Source organism: Lissotriton helveticus, chromosome 6, assembly GCF_964261635.1.
Source record: "Lissotriton helveticus chromosome 6, aLisHel1.1, whole genome shotgun sequence".
NCBI lineage: Eukaryota > Metazoa > Chordata > Amphibia > Caudata > Salamandridae > Lissotriton > Lissotriton helveticus.
In genome coordinates, this window is record NC_136067.1 from 1,299,216,387 (window position 1) to 1,299,233,047 (window position 16,661).

Genomic DNA, 16,661 nt, shown 5'->3' on the forward strand with positions numbered 1-16,661 from the left:
CAGTATGGATTGTGGGGCAAAACTATGCTTTCTGGTGCAAAAGTTTGCTGAACGCAGAGGTATTACCAAAGACCTAGGTTTGGAAAATGTGGACATTAAATGTATTGAACAAAGAGGATTACAGTGGCATCAATTGTTGCCTTTGGTTAAAACCTTTTTGCTTCTCCTACCCCCTGACCTCATGATTTTGCACTGTGGTGTCAATGACCTGGGCACATTGACTGGGGTAGGCCTCAAACTATCTTTGTATACTCTAATATATGCCAAAGACAGAAATGAAACTGGTCAAATCAATTCTGTCCACAGTTGGAGTAAGCTAGGAGGAATGTCAATAAAGCTGTTTCTGCATACCTCAGAGATCATAGGATGGGCTCCATCTGTAACAACAATCTACGTTTTGATATTAACGACATCTACAGAAGTGCCTCAATGCCCCCAAGGTCCCAGCTGGCTCCCATCTCCTGTGGGAGCCTGCATTACTTTTGGACAAGGGGAGCTGCTGACATGCTTTCTGCAATCTGCTTTGCTTCTTTAAAGCAAGAGCAAATTTCCTGCTCTCGCTCCAACAAAGCAAAGCAGTTTTTGCTATGACAATATTATTTTTTTAAACAAAGCCCAATATGCCGTGCTTCATTTACTGTGGGACAGGTCCTGGGTTCAATGTGTAAAATGTATGCGAGGGCCGCAAAGGCCCCCGCAGCACCGGGGACCACCACCTCTCTAGGGCCTTTTAAATCCATGGGTGGGGTGGCTCGCGGTCCGTCCCAAACCCCGGGGACTGTCACCTCCCCAGGCTTTATTAAATATTTATGTGTAGGGGGCACGCAGCCCCAAGGACCACCACCATCATCCAGTGACTGTGTGTTTTGGTAATGTTTAAATATGTTTTATATGCATATAAAGGCCAGGGAGTATTGAAGAATGAGTTGGTGTATGACTGTTTGAATGGATGCCTTAGTAGGTGTGTGACTGACTATATAAGTGAGGGATTAAACGTGTCTTACTAAATGCATGGGTTACTGACTAAACTGTGTGAATGTTTGTATTTGTCTGTCTGTTGGTGTGTAAGCAGCTGCATGGTTTGGTGAGTAGCTACTTGAGTGTCCATATTGATTGGTTGTCTGAGTTTCTTTATGGGTGCCTGAGTGTCTGTGTGGGTGGTTGAGGGGTGGGTGACTTTGTGCATAGATGTATGAGTGGATGATTCACTGGGTGTATGGGTTCAAGAGTGCATCTTTGAAGGGATGTATATGTAGGCGAGCGTGTGTATTGGTGTCTTTGTGAGTGTATGGATGTTTCAGTGGTGTATGTGTGAGTAACTACATTCATGAAAGGCAGTATATGTGAGTGTTGTAGTATATAAATGACTGTATGTGAGAGTGAGTAATGGTGAGACTTGCTGTATGGATGACTATGTGCTTGTCAGTGATTGTATAACAGAATAAGTATGTGTTAGTATCTGTATAAATAAGTGAGGTGGTGTGTGTATAATTGTGTAGGTGATTAAATGAGAATGTGTTTGATTCTTTGTATGATTGACTAGCTGAGTGAGTAACTCTATGGCTGAGTGGCAGTATGTAAATGTCTGTGTGGGTGTATGAGTCTTACATATGATAGTTACTGTATTGATGAGTGACTATATGTGTGAGTGACTGTACGGATGACGCAGTGATGTGTGTGTAGACCTGGTATTGGTGTATCTATGGTTTAGAGAATGGCAGTGTGTATTTTACTGTGTATCAAAGGGTATATTAGGGTGTGAGGAGGTGCATCAGATGATCGTGTGGATGATGTCATCAGTGATGTCATCAGTGATGTCATTTGAGATGTCATGAGTGATGTCATCAGCGATGTCACTGACCATGTCATGAGTGATGTAATGTATGATGTCATCAGCAGTGCATTGCGGGGGCATGAGTTATAGTTGCCTCAACTAACTATAACGGCTAAATTTCTCTGATTTTGTATAAGTGGAATGTCCAACTAACTGTAACGTCCCTGAAACCTATGGTGTTTGGAGTGGATTTCTATGGTTTTTTAAATGCTATTTTCTAACTATAACGTCCCTAAAACCTATGTTTTTTTCAGTGATTTTGTAAGGTTTTTTTAAATGCTAATTTCTAACTATAACGTCCCTGAAACCTATGTTTTGTTCAGTGAATTTCAAAGGTTTTTTAAATGCTAATTACTAACTATAATGTCTAAAAAATACTTCTGTTATAAAAATAACATAATGTGTATTTTCTAAAATATAAATATAATTTTTTTTAGAGTGGCTTCGTGTACTGATCGTGTACTTGTTTCGGTGGGTGCAAGAATCCAAGCAGTCATATTGGTTAAGTCATTTAGGATGCGTGTTTCGTAAGCGACGGGTGTGCAAATTTCTGCCCCATGTAAAGTCACGTACGTAGTTCCAGGGGTTGAGCCAGGTGCGCGAATCCATTGCAAATCTTTAAGTTTTAAAACTGTATGTATATAAGTTTGATATGTATATTATATCAAGAGATTGTTTATTCTAATTATAAAAATTATATATTTGTAACTGGAATAACAAAAACATTTTGTTAAATATATTTTTTGGAAGTTGCGCCGGGTTTTCGCTGCTTGTGCGCCGGGTGCGCGAATCCCATGTATCTTTAAAAGAAACAATTTTATTGGTTAAGAACCTTTTAATTCTAGAATTTGAAGGACCTCACCCACTTTTTTCATTCTTTCCAGAGCATCTCAGAAGACAAACCTATTGTTTTCTGCTCCTCTTTTTTGACTTTTTTGGTGTTTTGTTCACTAATTTAAAAATGGCAGATGCAAATGATCCAAATGGACCAAATTCCACCTGGCGAGGAAGAAGAGCTGGAGGAACCAGTGAAATTAAGCTGTGAAAGTATTGTGTGGGTATTTTTCTCAATACCACCAGGAGAAAAGAAAGTAAATGCCTGAAAAGTTACCTGCACCATTTGTGGCAATGTTCTGTCACATGGTTCCAAAAAGAAATATTCGTGTTGCACACAATTGATGCTGAAACACCTAAAAACTATCCATCCTCGAGTGGAAGAAAAGCGAAGAACTGAGGACAACACTGCTGGACCAAGCACATCATCTGGTTCTACTACAACTAGCACTCCGAATATCATCCCGGATTTTGCTAGGGTGGAGCAGAGTTGCGTGAAATGTCGCAAAAGTTTATGTTTTGGTGAGCAATCAGCGGATGCCATCCTGGTTGCTATTAGGAACCAACATTGTTAATTTCTTTTTTTTCTAATGCAATGAGATTTACGCTGTTGGTCATGCTTGTTTCCAGTCCAGGGCAGACAAGGTTTGTCAGTTCGGGCTGGACTGTTCTCATGAGGCACAGGGTCAGGACTGATTTGCATATAGCTGTGTCTGAACTGGGTTGGCAAAGTGAGCTACAGAATGATGATGGATTCAACCCAGATCTGGGACTGGGGGTGAGTGTTTGAAAAGTTTCAGCTCTCCATCCATCATCTCCTTGTATTTGCTTTGTTCACCCTAAGTTCGCAGGGTATGCCCAAACGTGGGTCCCTTGCTCACTTTGCCACTGAATTCAAGCCAGCCTGGCTGAAGAGGGCTGTTAGCCCGAAACCGGTCCCAGGAAGCTTTTTCGGTCCAGGGAAGACATGGCTTGGCAGTTCGTGCTGGACTGTTCCCATGAGGTAGAGGGTCAAGACTGATTTGCATATAGCTGCGTCTGAACTGGGGTGGCAACGTGAACCAAAGAATGATGATGGATACAACCCAGATCTGGGATTGAGGGTGAGTGTTTGAAAAGTTTCAGCACTCCATCATCTCCTTGTGTTTTCTTATGCCTGAATGACTGCATGAGTGCAGAGGTAATGTGTGGGTTATTGTAGGAGTGCATGGGTAATCCCTGAGTGATTGCATGACTACAAGGGTAGAGCCGGGGTGATTGGAGTAGTGCAAAGGTAGTGTGTGGTGATTTAGTAACTGCATACATAACACCAGACTGACTCTATGAGTGTAGAAGTAATGTGTGGGTGATTGGAGGAGTGTATGGGTAATGTCTGGGTGATTGTATGAGTTCATAGGTAGTGCCTGGGTGATTGCAGAACTGTATGGCTAATACCTGGATGATTCCATAAGTGTAGGAGTAATATCTGCATGATTAAAGGAGTGCATGGGTAATACCTGGGTGATTGCAGGAGCACAGGACTAATGTCTGGATGATTGCAGGTGTACATAGCCAGTGCCTGAGTGTTTCCATGAGTAGAGAGTCAGTGCGTGGGTGATTGGAGGGGTGCATGGGTAATGACTGAGTGATTGCATGACTACAAGGGTAGTGTCTGGGTGATTAGAGTAGTGCAAGGGTAGTGCGTGGTGATTTAGTAACTGCATAGGTAACAATAGACTGACTGTATGAGTGCAGAGGTAATGTGTGATTGGAGGAGTGTATGGGCAATGTCTGGGTGATTGCATGAGTGCATAGGAAGTGCCTGGGTGATTGCAAAACTGTATGGCCAATACCTGGGTGACAAATGCAAAAAGAACAATTGATCGACAGAATGCAGAACAATGTCATAGTTTCCTTCCATCAATTGTGTGCCTTTTGCTTTAATTCCTGGGTGACTGCGTAAGTGTAGGAGTAATGTCTGCATGCTTAAAGGAGTGTATGGGTAATACCTGGGTGATTGCAAGAGTGTAGGAGTAATGTGTGAGTGTTTGCAGGAGTGCATGGGTACTGCCAGACTGATTAAAGGTGTGGATTGGTAATGCATGGGTGATTTTGTAACTGTATGGGGAATGCTTGAGCGATTGAAGGAGTGCATGGGTAATGCCTGGGTGATTGCATGAATGGAGGGGTAATGTCTGGGTGAATGAACAAGTGCATAGGTAGTGTCTGAGTGATTAGACAAGTGCATAGGTAGTGCTTCTGTGATTGTATAAATGCATGTGTAGTACCTGGCCCATTGGGAGAGGGCATGAATAGTATCTGGATCACTGAAAGAGTGCAAAGGTAGTGTCTAGGTGATTGTATATGTGCATAGGTATTGCCTGGATGATTGATTAAAGGAGTGCATGGGTTATGCATGAGTGATTGCATGAATGGAGGGGTAATGTCTGGGAGCCTGAACGAGTACATGGGTAGTGTCTGAGTGATTAGACGAGTGCATAGGTAGTGCATTTGTGATTTTATAAGTGCATGGGTAGTGGCAGGCCTATTCGAAGAGTGCATGGATAGTGCCTGAATTTCTGAATTAGTGCAAGGGTAGTGCCTGGGTGAGTGCATAAGTACATAGGTAGTGCCTGGATGAGTGGAACACTGCATGGGCACTGCCTGAGAGATTGAAGGAGTACATGGGTAATGCATGGGGGATTGCATGAATGGACTTTAGTGTGAGTGATTAGACGAGTGCTTAGGTAGTGCTTTGGTGTTTCTAAAAGTGCATGGGTAGTGGCCTGTCAATTGGAAGAGTGCATGGATAGTGTTTGTGTGATTGCATGAGTCCAGGGGTAATGTCTGGGTCATTGAAAGAGTGGATAGGTAATGCCTAAGTGATTGTTTAAGTGCATGGGTAATGTATAGTGAATTGAAGTGCATGACAAATGTATGACTGGTTGCAAGAGTGCAAAAGAAATGTCTGTGTTGTTGCATGACTAAACTCGTAGTATGTGGGTGATTGCAAAGTGTATAAGTAGTGTTTGGGTGATTTTTTAAGTCATAAGTACTGACTGGATAATTGGAGAAGTGCATGGGCAATGCCTAAATGATTGCTTAAGTGCATAGGTAGTGCCTGGGTGCTTTTATAAATGCACCGATACTGACTAAGTGGTTGAAGGAGTGCACAGGTAATGCCTGGGTGATTGTATGAGTAATACCAGGGTTATTGGTAGAGTGCATGTGTAATGTCTAAGTGATTTCATGAATGCAGAGGAATGTCTGTGGCATTGCAAAAGTGCATGGCTTACACTTAAGTGATTGCTTGAGTGCAGGTGTAATGTCTGGGGGATAAGAGGAATGCAAAGTTAACACCTTGGTAATTTAGACGTAATGTCTTGCTGATTGCAAGAGTGTAGAGGTAGGGCCTGGGTGATTGGAAAAGTACATAGGTAATGCCTGAGTGATTTTAACACTTCAATCATTGGTGATTGGAGGACTGCATAAAAAGAGCTTGGGTGATTTTAAAAGTGCATCTGTACTGCCTGAATGAATAGAGCATTGTATAGATACTGCCTGGATCTCTGAAGGAGTGCAAGGGTAGTGTCTAGAAGATTGCATCAATGCAAGAATAATGTTTAGGTGATTGGAGTAGTTTATAGCTACTACCTGGGTGATTGGAAGAGTGTACTGATAATGTGTAGCTGATTGCATGAGTATATAGATAGTACCTGGGTGATTTTAAAAGTAAATTGGTAGTGTCTTGGTGATCGTATAACTGTATGAATACAGGCTAGGTGATTGAAGAAATACATGGATAGTGCATGGGTGATGGCAGGAGTGTGGGAATAGTGCCTAATGGTCTAGATCAGTGCATGGGTAGTGTTTAAAAAATTGATAACTGCAATAAAAGTGACTGCAAATATTACTTCATATTATTATGGTTAATACATTATTTCATCTTACCTTCTATATTAAAGTAGATACCAAACTCATTCAAACTATTTTACAGTAGTTTTATTATAAACTGAATTAAAAACAATTCAAGCTTTAGTGTTATGTTCTGTAAAAAAGAAGAAACACTGTTATTGCTTATAATATTATACTTTTAAAAACACATTCTATAGAATTTTACAATTCACAGTGATTTCAATGTAGATCATCATATACCAGCGGGGAAAAAATTACAATCGATGAGACTGTAAAAAAACACAAATCTGCATAGTAAATATTTACAACAAGCTCAACTATCTGTTCACCTATATGCAGTTTCTAAATTGTATTTTTTTCCGTACAATAAATCTTTTCTTTCTCTGAAGTACATTTCTGAATTATACATTTTAATTTACTCCACATATAATATAAATATCAAATATATAAACTATTTCTTTCAAGCACAATATTGCAAATGAAATAACAATTACCAAAAACAATAATCCAAACAGTAAATTACGGAACCAGTTTGGGCACTATTTGAAGACAGTTAGAAAGGGTAAAGATATCAGACCAATAGAAATGTGTTTCACAATTTGAAATAATGTAGAAAGCAATGTGACTTGTTACTTACATTTATTTGTGTGCAGAAACAGAGGGAAAGTTTGCCATTACTGGTTTTCCCTTGTTGAGAGTGGTGCATTACATTTATTGTGTGCAAATAAAAATCTTTTAAGAGTTTCTGATATTTCATATTCTGCAATACTATTTCAAAGATAAGTCACAAATGTGTAAGATGTATTATGTATTATGCAGAACTGCTTCACTCTTTGTAGTGATATGTTTAGATTTGAACAGCATTATTTTCTAAGTTTTGAAATTATTAGAGAAGTGTGATGTTTGAAATATGTTATGAAATATACAGATGTGTATTGTAGTTTATTTTATTGTACTGAAATGACAATTGAAATAGTTTGTGCATAGTGATATGTGTACATTGGTAGATGGATTAGTGATTATGGTAGTTTGTATGTGTCTGTGGAAAGGTGCAGTTGAAGTAAGAAACATATTGTAGGTGTCTCTTTGGAATTGGAAGTGCTGTCTGTCAAGTTTCAAGGTCTGCATAGTCTTGTGACTAAGGTATGTCTCTACTTGCACATGTATTTGTCAGATGTGCTATGCATGTGAAGATGTTAGATGTATAAAACAAGGGTATACATCTATTTGTATGTTTCTTTTATATATAATAACACTAGCAAAAGGTAGAGACACATGCATGCATGCTTTCAGTAATATGGCAAGACTTATATAAGAGACATGTGAAGGGTTGGTTGTTTATATTTGCCTAGGACCAAGACTCTGAGTAGTTGCAGAGTAGTGAAGCTGCAAGAGAAAAGTGAGGTTTTCGACATGTTGGCCAAGGGATTACTGATTAGGGTATTTTGTGTGAATCTGGTGAATGGTACATTGGAAGTAAGCCGCACAATTGTAGGTGTCTTCGTGAAATGGGAAGTGCAGTATGCACAGTTTTAAGGTCTGCCTGGTCTTCTGACTGAGCTATGTCTATACTTGCACATGTATTCTTACATGTATTAGGTATCTGAGGAAGTTAGACATGTGAAAGACAGGTATACATCTATTTTGATGTTTCTTTTATATATATTATGACACTAGAAAATTGAACAGACACGTGCATGCATGCTTTTAGGAATATGGTGAGACTTAGAACAGTGACATGTGAAGGGTTGCTGGTTTATACTTGGTTAGGCCCAACACTGTCAGTAGGCACTGAATAGTGAATCTGCATCACAAAAGTGAGGTTTAAAACATGTTGGCAGATGGAATAGTGATTAGGGTACTTTGTATGAGTCTGAGAAAAGGCACTCTTGAAGTATGACATAAATGTAGGTGTCTCTTTGAAATGGGAAGATGTTAGATGTATAAATAAGGCTTCCAGTTTTCCGTTTTCACTGATTTTTACAGAAAAATGTGTTTCCTGTCTGTATTTATTTTTAAAAGCGGGAAAATATTTAAAATTATTCTTCTGCTGTATTTCGTGAACTCCAGGCAAACACAAAGCAGATAGACAGCATGGAGAGTTAAAAAAAATTGATGAGATTTCATAAAATGGAGGCACATGTTAACAAATATTTGTAATATAACGCTAATATGTGCCTGTTAGTGTAGTCTTCTGATATACATTCTGTTTAATTTGCTAAAGTACGAAGGCATCCATGTATGAGTGCACATCCATTTAAATAAACGTGGAAATATACCATTTTAAAGCCCCATTTATTCTCAAAATAAATATGGACAAATACCAATAAAATGGCCCAAAAATTAATATGGATAAATACAGACAGAAATGCAAAAAAATACCATAAAACCCAGAGCCCTAGGTATAAAACACAGGTACACATCTATTTGTACGTTTCTTGTATATATGATGCCACTAGCAAAAGGTAAAGACACATGTATGCATGCTTTTAGAATATGGTGAGACTTACTACAAGCACATTGACAGGATTGCTGTTTTATATTTGGGTTGGTCGAACTCTCTGAGTAGTTTCAGAATAGTGAAGCTGCAGCACAAAAGGGAGGTTTAAGACATGTGGGCAGAGGGATTGGCGATTACACTACTTTGTATGAGTCTGTGGAAAGGTACACTTGAAGAATGCCAAATAAATGTAGGTGTCTGCTTAAAATGGGAAGTGCGGTCTGTCAAGTTTAAGGGACTTGATTGTCTTGTGTCTGAGGTATGTTTCTACTTCCTCATGTATTCTCACACGTGGTATGCATCTGAAGATGCCAGATGTGTAAAACACAGGTATACATCTAAGTGTATGTTTTTTTAATATGATGCCGCGAGTAAAAGGTATAGACACATGCAAGCATGCTTTTGGTAATATAAACAATCAATCAATCAATCATTTGTAAAGCGCATTAGTCACCCATGAGGGTCTCAAGGCGCTGGGGTGGGGAATGCTGCTACTGCTCGAAAAGCCAGGTCTTGAGGAGTTTTCTGAAGGTTAACAGGTCTTCGGTCTTCCGTAGGTGGATGGGGAGGGTGTTCCAGGTCTTGGCGGCGAGGTGGGAGAAAGATCTGCCGCCTGAGGTTGCTCTTTGGAAGCGGGGGACTGTAGCGAGGGCAAGGTCGGCGGAGCGGAGCTGGCGGGTGGGGGTGTAGAAGCTTAGTCTTCTGTAGAGGTACGTTGGTCCGGTGTTGTGGAGTGCCTTGTGTACGTGGGTGAGGAGCTTGAAGGTTATCCTCTTGTTGACCGGGAGCCAGTGCAGGTCTCTCAGGTGGGGTGTGAGGTGGCTGCGGCGAGGTATGTCGAGTATCAGGTGTGCAGAGGCGTTCTGGTTGCGTTGCAGCCGTCTCAGGAGTTTGGCCGAGGCTCCTGCGTAGAGGGCGTTTCCATAGTCCAACCTGCTACTGACAAGGGCCTGGGTGACTGTTCTTCTCGTTTCAGTGGGGATCCACTTGTAGATCCTACGGAGCATGCGGAGGGTGTTGAAACAGGAGGAAGAGACGGCGTTAACCTGTTTAGTCATGGAGAGGATTGAGTCAAGGATGACCCCTAGGTTGCGTGCGTGGTAGGTGGTTGTTTGAGCGGTTCCCAGTGCGGTCGGCCACCAGGAGTCGTCCCAAGCCAAAGGGTTGGATCCGAGGAAGAGGACCTCTGTCTTGTCCGAGTTCGGCTTTAGTCGGCTGTTCCTCATCCATTCAGCATTCCTTCTTGAAGGTTGGTTTTGGTGGTGTGGGGGTCCTTGGTGAGGGAGAGTATCAGCTGGGTGTCATCGGCATAGGATAGGTTGTTGAGGTCGTGCCGACGGACGACGTGGGCGAGCGGTGCCATGTAGATGTTAAACACGGTTGGGCTGAGGGATGAGCCCTGCGGTACGCCGCAGATGATCTCGGTGGCTTTGGAGCGGAAGGGGGGAAGGTGGACGCTCTGTGTTCTGCCGGAGAGGATGAAGGTGGTCCAGTCCAGGGCCTTCTCTTGGATCCCAGCGTTGTGGAGGCGTGTTCGTAGTGTGTGGTGACAGACCGTGTCGAAGGAGGCTGACAGGTCCAGTGCTGATGGTGGTTGTGGGGGCAGAGGTCTCAGTGGTTGTTGGGGCGGTCGTGGTGTTGAAACTGTCGTGGATGTCTGTGATCTTGCGGTGGAAGAAGGTGGCCAGCGAGTCGCACAGGTCTTGCGAGCGTTGGACATCATTGGTGTTGGAGAGTTCCTTCACGATGTTGAAGAGCTCTTTGCTGTTGTGCGCATTGTTGTCTAGGCGGTCTTTGAAGGAGGCCCTTTAGGCGGATCTGATGAGGTGATGGTGTCTGTGGGAGGCATTCTTGTAAGCAGTGTGGCTGTCCGGTGTTCGTTTACTGAGCCAGATCTTCTCCAGCTTTTGGCAGGTTTGCTTGGAGGCCCGGAGGTCTTCAGTGAACCAGCTGGCTTAATTGTTGGTATGATTGTTGGATGGTTTCTTGATCGGGACGAGCGTGTTGGCGCAGTCATTGATCCACTGTCTGAGGTTTATGGGCGGCGGTGTCAGGGTCGGTATGGGCGGCGGGTGGGCTCTGGGCGAGGGTGGTGGTTAGCTAGTCTTCGGTGACTTTGCTCCAGCAGCGGTGAGGCATCTGTTGGGTGCCGTGGTGCGTGGTGGGTTTCTTGAAGGTGAAGTGGATGCAGCGGTGGTCAGTCCAGTGGAGTTCGGTGGTATGGTTGAAGGAGACGTGCGGGCTTGTGTTGAAGATGGGGTCAAGCGTGTGACCGGTGGAGTGGGTGGGTGTTGTGACGAGTTGTCTGAGTCCGAGGTTGGCTAGGTTGTTGATCAGGGTGGTGGAGTTGGTGTAGTCATTGTTCTCGAGGTGGAAGTTCAGGTCCCCAAGAAAGATGTAGTCCATGGAGATGAGGGCGTGTGTGCTGACGAAGTCGGCGATGGAGTCGCTGAACTGTGGTCGGGGTCCGGGCAGTCTGCAGATGAGGGTTCCTCTGAGGGTGGTGTTGTGGTCGGTGTGGATCTGGAAGTGCAGGTGCTCGGCGGTGCTGAGGGTGTCGTCTCTGTTGGTCGAGACTCTGAGAGTATTGCTGTGGACGATGGCGATTCCTCCTCCCACTCTGTTGGTGCGGTCCTTGCGCGTGATCTTGTAGCCTTCCGGGATGGCTATGGCTATGTCGAGTGCCGAGGGGGGGTTCATCCAGGTCTCCGTCAGGAAGGGGACGTCTGGGGAGGTTGAGTCGAGTAGGTCCCAGAGTTCAACGGCATGTTTTCGGGCGGAGCGGGTGTTGAGATTGATGCATCTGAGGAGGTTGAGTTTTTTCCTGGTCGCCAGCATGGTGGGGCGGATGCTTGTGAAGCTGCAGTTCCGGCAGGTGAAAGCTCCGTGGGTGACCTTCGGGGTGGCCAGGAAGCAGGTCTGTGATCGTCCGGTGTTGAGTGCGTGGAGGGTTCTGGCATTGTAGCGGTGTTGGGCGTCGTGGTGTTCGTGGTGTCCAGGGGTCCTGGCGCTGGGCGCAGTCCAGGCATGGATGGGCACAGATGGGCTTGCCTTAGATGCGCCAGCGGCACGCCAGCGGTGCGGCCGCATAGCGGCTTCCATATGAAGGGATGTGGGAGGGAGGAGCAGCTGGGAGGCAGAAGCGGGGCAGCAAATGGGATTGCAGGTGGGCGGGGCAGGGGAATAAAACAAGTCTGGGCAAGAAAGCAAGTACAAGCACAGGGGAATAAAAACAAGTCTGGGCAAGAAAGCAAGTACAGGCACAGGGGAATAAAAACAAGTCTGGGCAAGAAAGCAAGGACAGGCACAGGGGAATTAAAACAAGTCTGGGCAAGAAAACAAGTACAGGCACAGGGGAATAAAAACAAGTTTGGGCAAGAAAGCAAGTACAGGCATAGGGGAATAAAGACAAGTGTGGGCAAGAAAGCAAGTTAGGCACAGGGGAAAAATACAAGATTAGGCTAAAACAATGCAAGCAGAGCCGTGCAGCAGCGTGGGGAGCAACCTGCCTGCGAGCAGGGTCATAGGTCGCAACTTTTACCGCTGCACGGCTTCCATATGAGGGGATGTGGGAGGGAGGAGCAGCTGGGAGGCGGGAGCAGGGCGGCGAATGGGATTGCAGGTGGGCGGGGCAGGGGAATAAAACAAGTCTGGGCAAGAAAGCAAGTACAGGCACAGGGGAATAAAAACAAGTCTGGGCAAGTAAGCAAGTACAGGCACAGGGGAATAAACACAAGTCTGGGCAAGAAAGCAAGTACAGGCACAGGGGAATTAAAACAAGTCTGGGCAAGAAAGCAAGTACAGGCTCAGGGGAATAAAAACAAGTCTGGGCAAGAAAGCAAGTACAGGCACAGGGGAATAAAGACAAGTCTGGGAAAGAAAGCAAGTTAGGCACAGGGGAAAAATACAAGATTAGGCAGAAACAATGCAAGCAGAGCCGTGCAGCAGCGTGGGGAGCGACCTGCCTGCGAGCAGGGTCATAGGTCGTTCCTTTCACCGCTGCGCGGCTTCCATATGAGGGGATATGGGAGGGAGGAGCAGCTGGGAGGCGGGAGCGGGGCGGCGAATGGGATTGCGGGTGGGCGGGGCAGGGGAATAAAACAAATCTGGGCAAGAAAGCAAGTACAGGCACAGGGGAATAAAAACAAGTCTGGGCAAGAAAGCAAGTACAGGCACAGGCGAATAAAAACAAGTCTGGACAGAAAGCAAGTACAGGCACAGGGGAATAAAAACAAGTCTGGGCAAGAAAGCAAGTACAGGCACAGGGGAATAAAGACAAGTCTGGGCAAGAAAGCAAGTTAGGCACAGGGGAAAAATACAAGATTAGGCAAAATCAATGCAAGCAGAGCTGTGCAGCAGTGAGAATAGTGACTTACAACATTGAAATGGTTGCTGCTTTGTATTTTGCTAGGCCCAACATCTCAATAGTTGCTGAATAGTGAAACGGCAGCACAAATGTGAGGGTTAAGACATGTTGGTAGAGGGATTAGTGATTAGGTTACCTCGTATCAGTCTATGGAAAGGTACACTTCAAGTACGCCACATAAATGTAGGTGTCTCCTTGAAATGGGAAGCGCAATCTGTCAGGTTTAAGGGACTTCATGGTCTTGTGACTGAGGTATGTCTCTACTTGCACATGTATTCTCACACGTGTTATGCCTATAAAGATTGTAGATGTATAAAACACAGGCATACATCTATTTGTATGTTTCTTTTATACATGATGCCACTATCAAAAGGTGCAGATACCTGCATGCTTGCTTACAGGGATATAGAGAGAGTTAAAACAGAAGCATGTGCAGGGTTGCTGGTTTATATTTGGCTAGGCCCAACACTTTCAGTAGTTGCTGAATAGTGATGCTGCAGCACAAAAGTGAGGTTTAGGATATATTGGCAGAGGGATTAATGATTAGGCAACTTTGTACGAGTCTGTGAAAAGGCACACTTGAAAAACGTTCCTTAAAGTTAGGTGTCTCTTTGAAATGAGATGTGCAGTGTGACACATTTAAAGGACTTCATGGTCTTGTCACTGAGGTATGTCTTTTCTTGCACATGTATTCTCACACGTATTATGCACCTGAAGATGTTACATGTATGAAACACAGGTTTATATGTATTTGCATGTTTCTTTTATATATGATGCCACTCCCAAAAGGTACATACACATACATGCTTGCTTTCAGTATATAGAGTAACAACAGACACATGCAAAGGGTTGCTGGTTTTTATTTGGCTAGGCTCAAAACTCTTAGTAGCTGCTGAATAAAAGGGAAGTTTAAGACATGTTGGCAGATGGAATAGTGATTAGGCTACTTTGCATGAGTCTGTGAAAAGGTACACTTCAAAAACACTGCTTAAATGTAGGTGTCTCTCTCAAATGGGAAGTGGAGTCTGACAAGTTTAAAGGTCTTCATGGTCCTGTGACTGAGGTATGTCTGTACTTGCACATGTATGTTCACACATATTATGCATCTGAAGATGTTAGATGTATAAAATACAGGAATACATCTATTTGTATGTTTTTTTTATATATGATGCCACTAGTAAAAGGTACAGACACATGCATGTATGCTAATAGGAATATAGTGACATTTACAACAGACACATTAAAAACGTTGCTGCTTTGTACTTGGCTAGGCACAATACTCTCAGTAGTTGCTGAATAGTGAAGCTGCAGCACAAAAGTGAGGTTTAATACATGTGGGTAGAAGAATTAGTGATTATGTTACCTCGTATAAGTCAATGGAAAGGTACACTTCAAGTACACCACATAATTGTAGGTGTCTCCTTGAAATGGGAAGTGCAGTCTGTAAAGTTTAAGGGACTATATGGTCTACTGACGGAGGTATTTCTCTACTTGCACATGTATTTTCACACGTGTTATGCCTATGAAGATGGTAGAGATATAAAACATACGTATACATCTATTTGCATGTTTTTAATATATAATGCTACTAGTAAAAGTTACAGACACATGCATTCATGCTTTTAGGAATATGGTGAGTTATAACAGTCACATGCGAAGGGATGTTGCTTTATAATTGGCTTGGGTAACACTCTCAAGTAGTTGCTGAATAGTGAAGCTGCAGTACAAAAGTGAGGTTTAAAAGATGTTGGGAAAGGGATTAGTGATTTGGCTACCTTGTGTCACTCTGTGGAAAGGTTCACTTGAAGTACGCCACATATATGTAGGTGTCTCCTTGAAATGAGAAGTGCAGTCTGTCAAGTTTAAGGAACTTCATGGTCTTGTGACTAAGGTATGTTTCTACTTGCTTATGTATTCTCACATGTGTTATGTATCTGAAGATGCTAGATGTTTAAAACACAGTTATAAATCTATCAGTATGTTTCTTTTATAGATGATGCCACCAGCAAAAGGTACAGTCACATTCATGCTTGCTTTCAGGAATAAAGTGAGAGTTACAACAGACACATGTAAAGGGTTGCTGTTTTATATTTGGATAGGTCCAACACTCTGGGAAGTTGCTGAATAGTGAAGCTGCAGAATAAAAGGGAGGTTTAAGAGATGTTGGCAGATGGAATAGTGATTAGGCTACTTTGTATGAGTCTGTGAAAAGGTACACTTGAAGTATGCCACATAAAGTTAGGTGTCTTTGAAATGGAAAGTACAGTCTGACAAGTTTAAAGGACTTCATGGTAGTGTGAGTGAGGTATGTCTTTTCTTGCACATGTATTCTCACACGTGTTATGCATCTGAAGATGGTATGTGTGTAACCCATATATATATATATGTATTTGCATGTTTCTATTATGTGTGATGGCACCAGCAAAAGGTAGAGAGGCATATACGTATGTTTTGAATAACATGGTGAGATTTATAACTGTAACATTGCAAAGATTGCTGTATTGCATTTCTGGAGTTCTCTTGGTTCTCTCTGGACTTCTCTGTTTCTGCACCTCTTTTGCATATTTCTGCATTTATCTTCCCTCTTTTTTCACCCATCTTATCTCTTTGTGTACTTCTGTTGATTCTTGCTGCACTTCTCTTGTTTCTTTTTGCACTTCTTTGGCTTCTTTGTGCAACCATCTAACATCTATCTATCTATTCTTTACACTTACTGCACCTCTCTTATATGTTTGTGCACCTATCTTGCCTATTTTTGCACATCTCTTGAGACTTTCTGCATCTTCTTTTACCTCTTTTGGTACCTGTCATCAGTTTGAGCAGCTCTCTTGCTTATTTATGTATGTGTTTTATTTGTTTCTGCAGTTCTGTTACTATTTTCTGTACCTCTTTGCCTCTATGTCCACCTATCTTGCCTTTTTCTGCACCTCTAGTGCTTCTTTTAGCCTTCCTCTTGTCTCTTTCACAATTGTTGTTTCTTCTTTGTGCTCCCCTGTTGCTTGTTGGGGATTTCTTATGCCCTTTTTTTTATACTTCTTTACTAATTTTTTGCACCTCTCCTGCCTTTTTCAACTCGTGTTTTCCGTCTTTCTGAACTTGTGTTGCATATTTTCCTACGTTTCTGGCTTCTTTCTTGCTTGTTTCTCTTCTTCTGACTATATGTGCACCTCTTTTAGTTCTTTGTACAGCTGAGTTGCTTGATTCTGCAACTCATTTGCTTCCTTCTGCACATT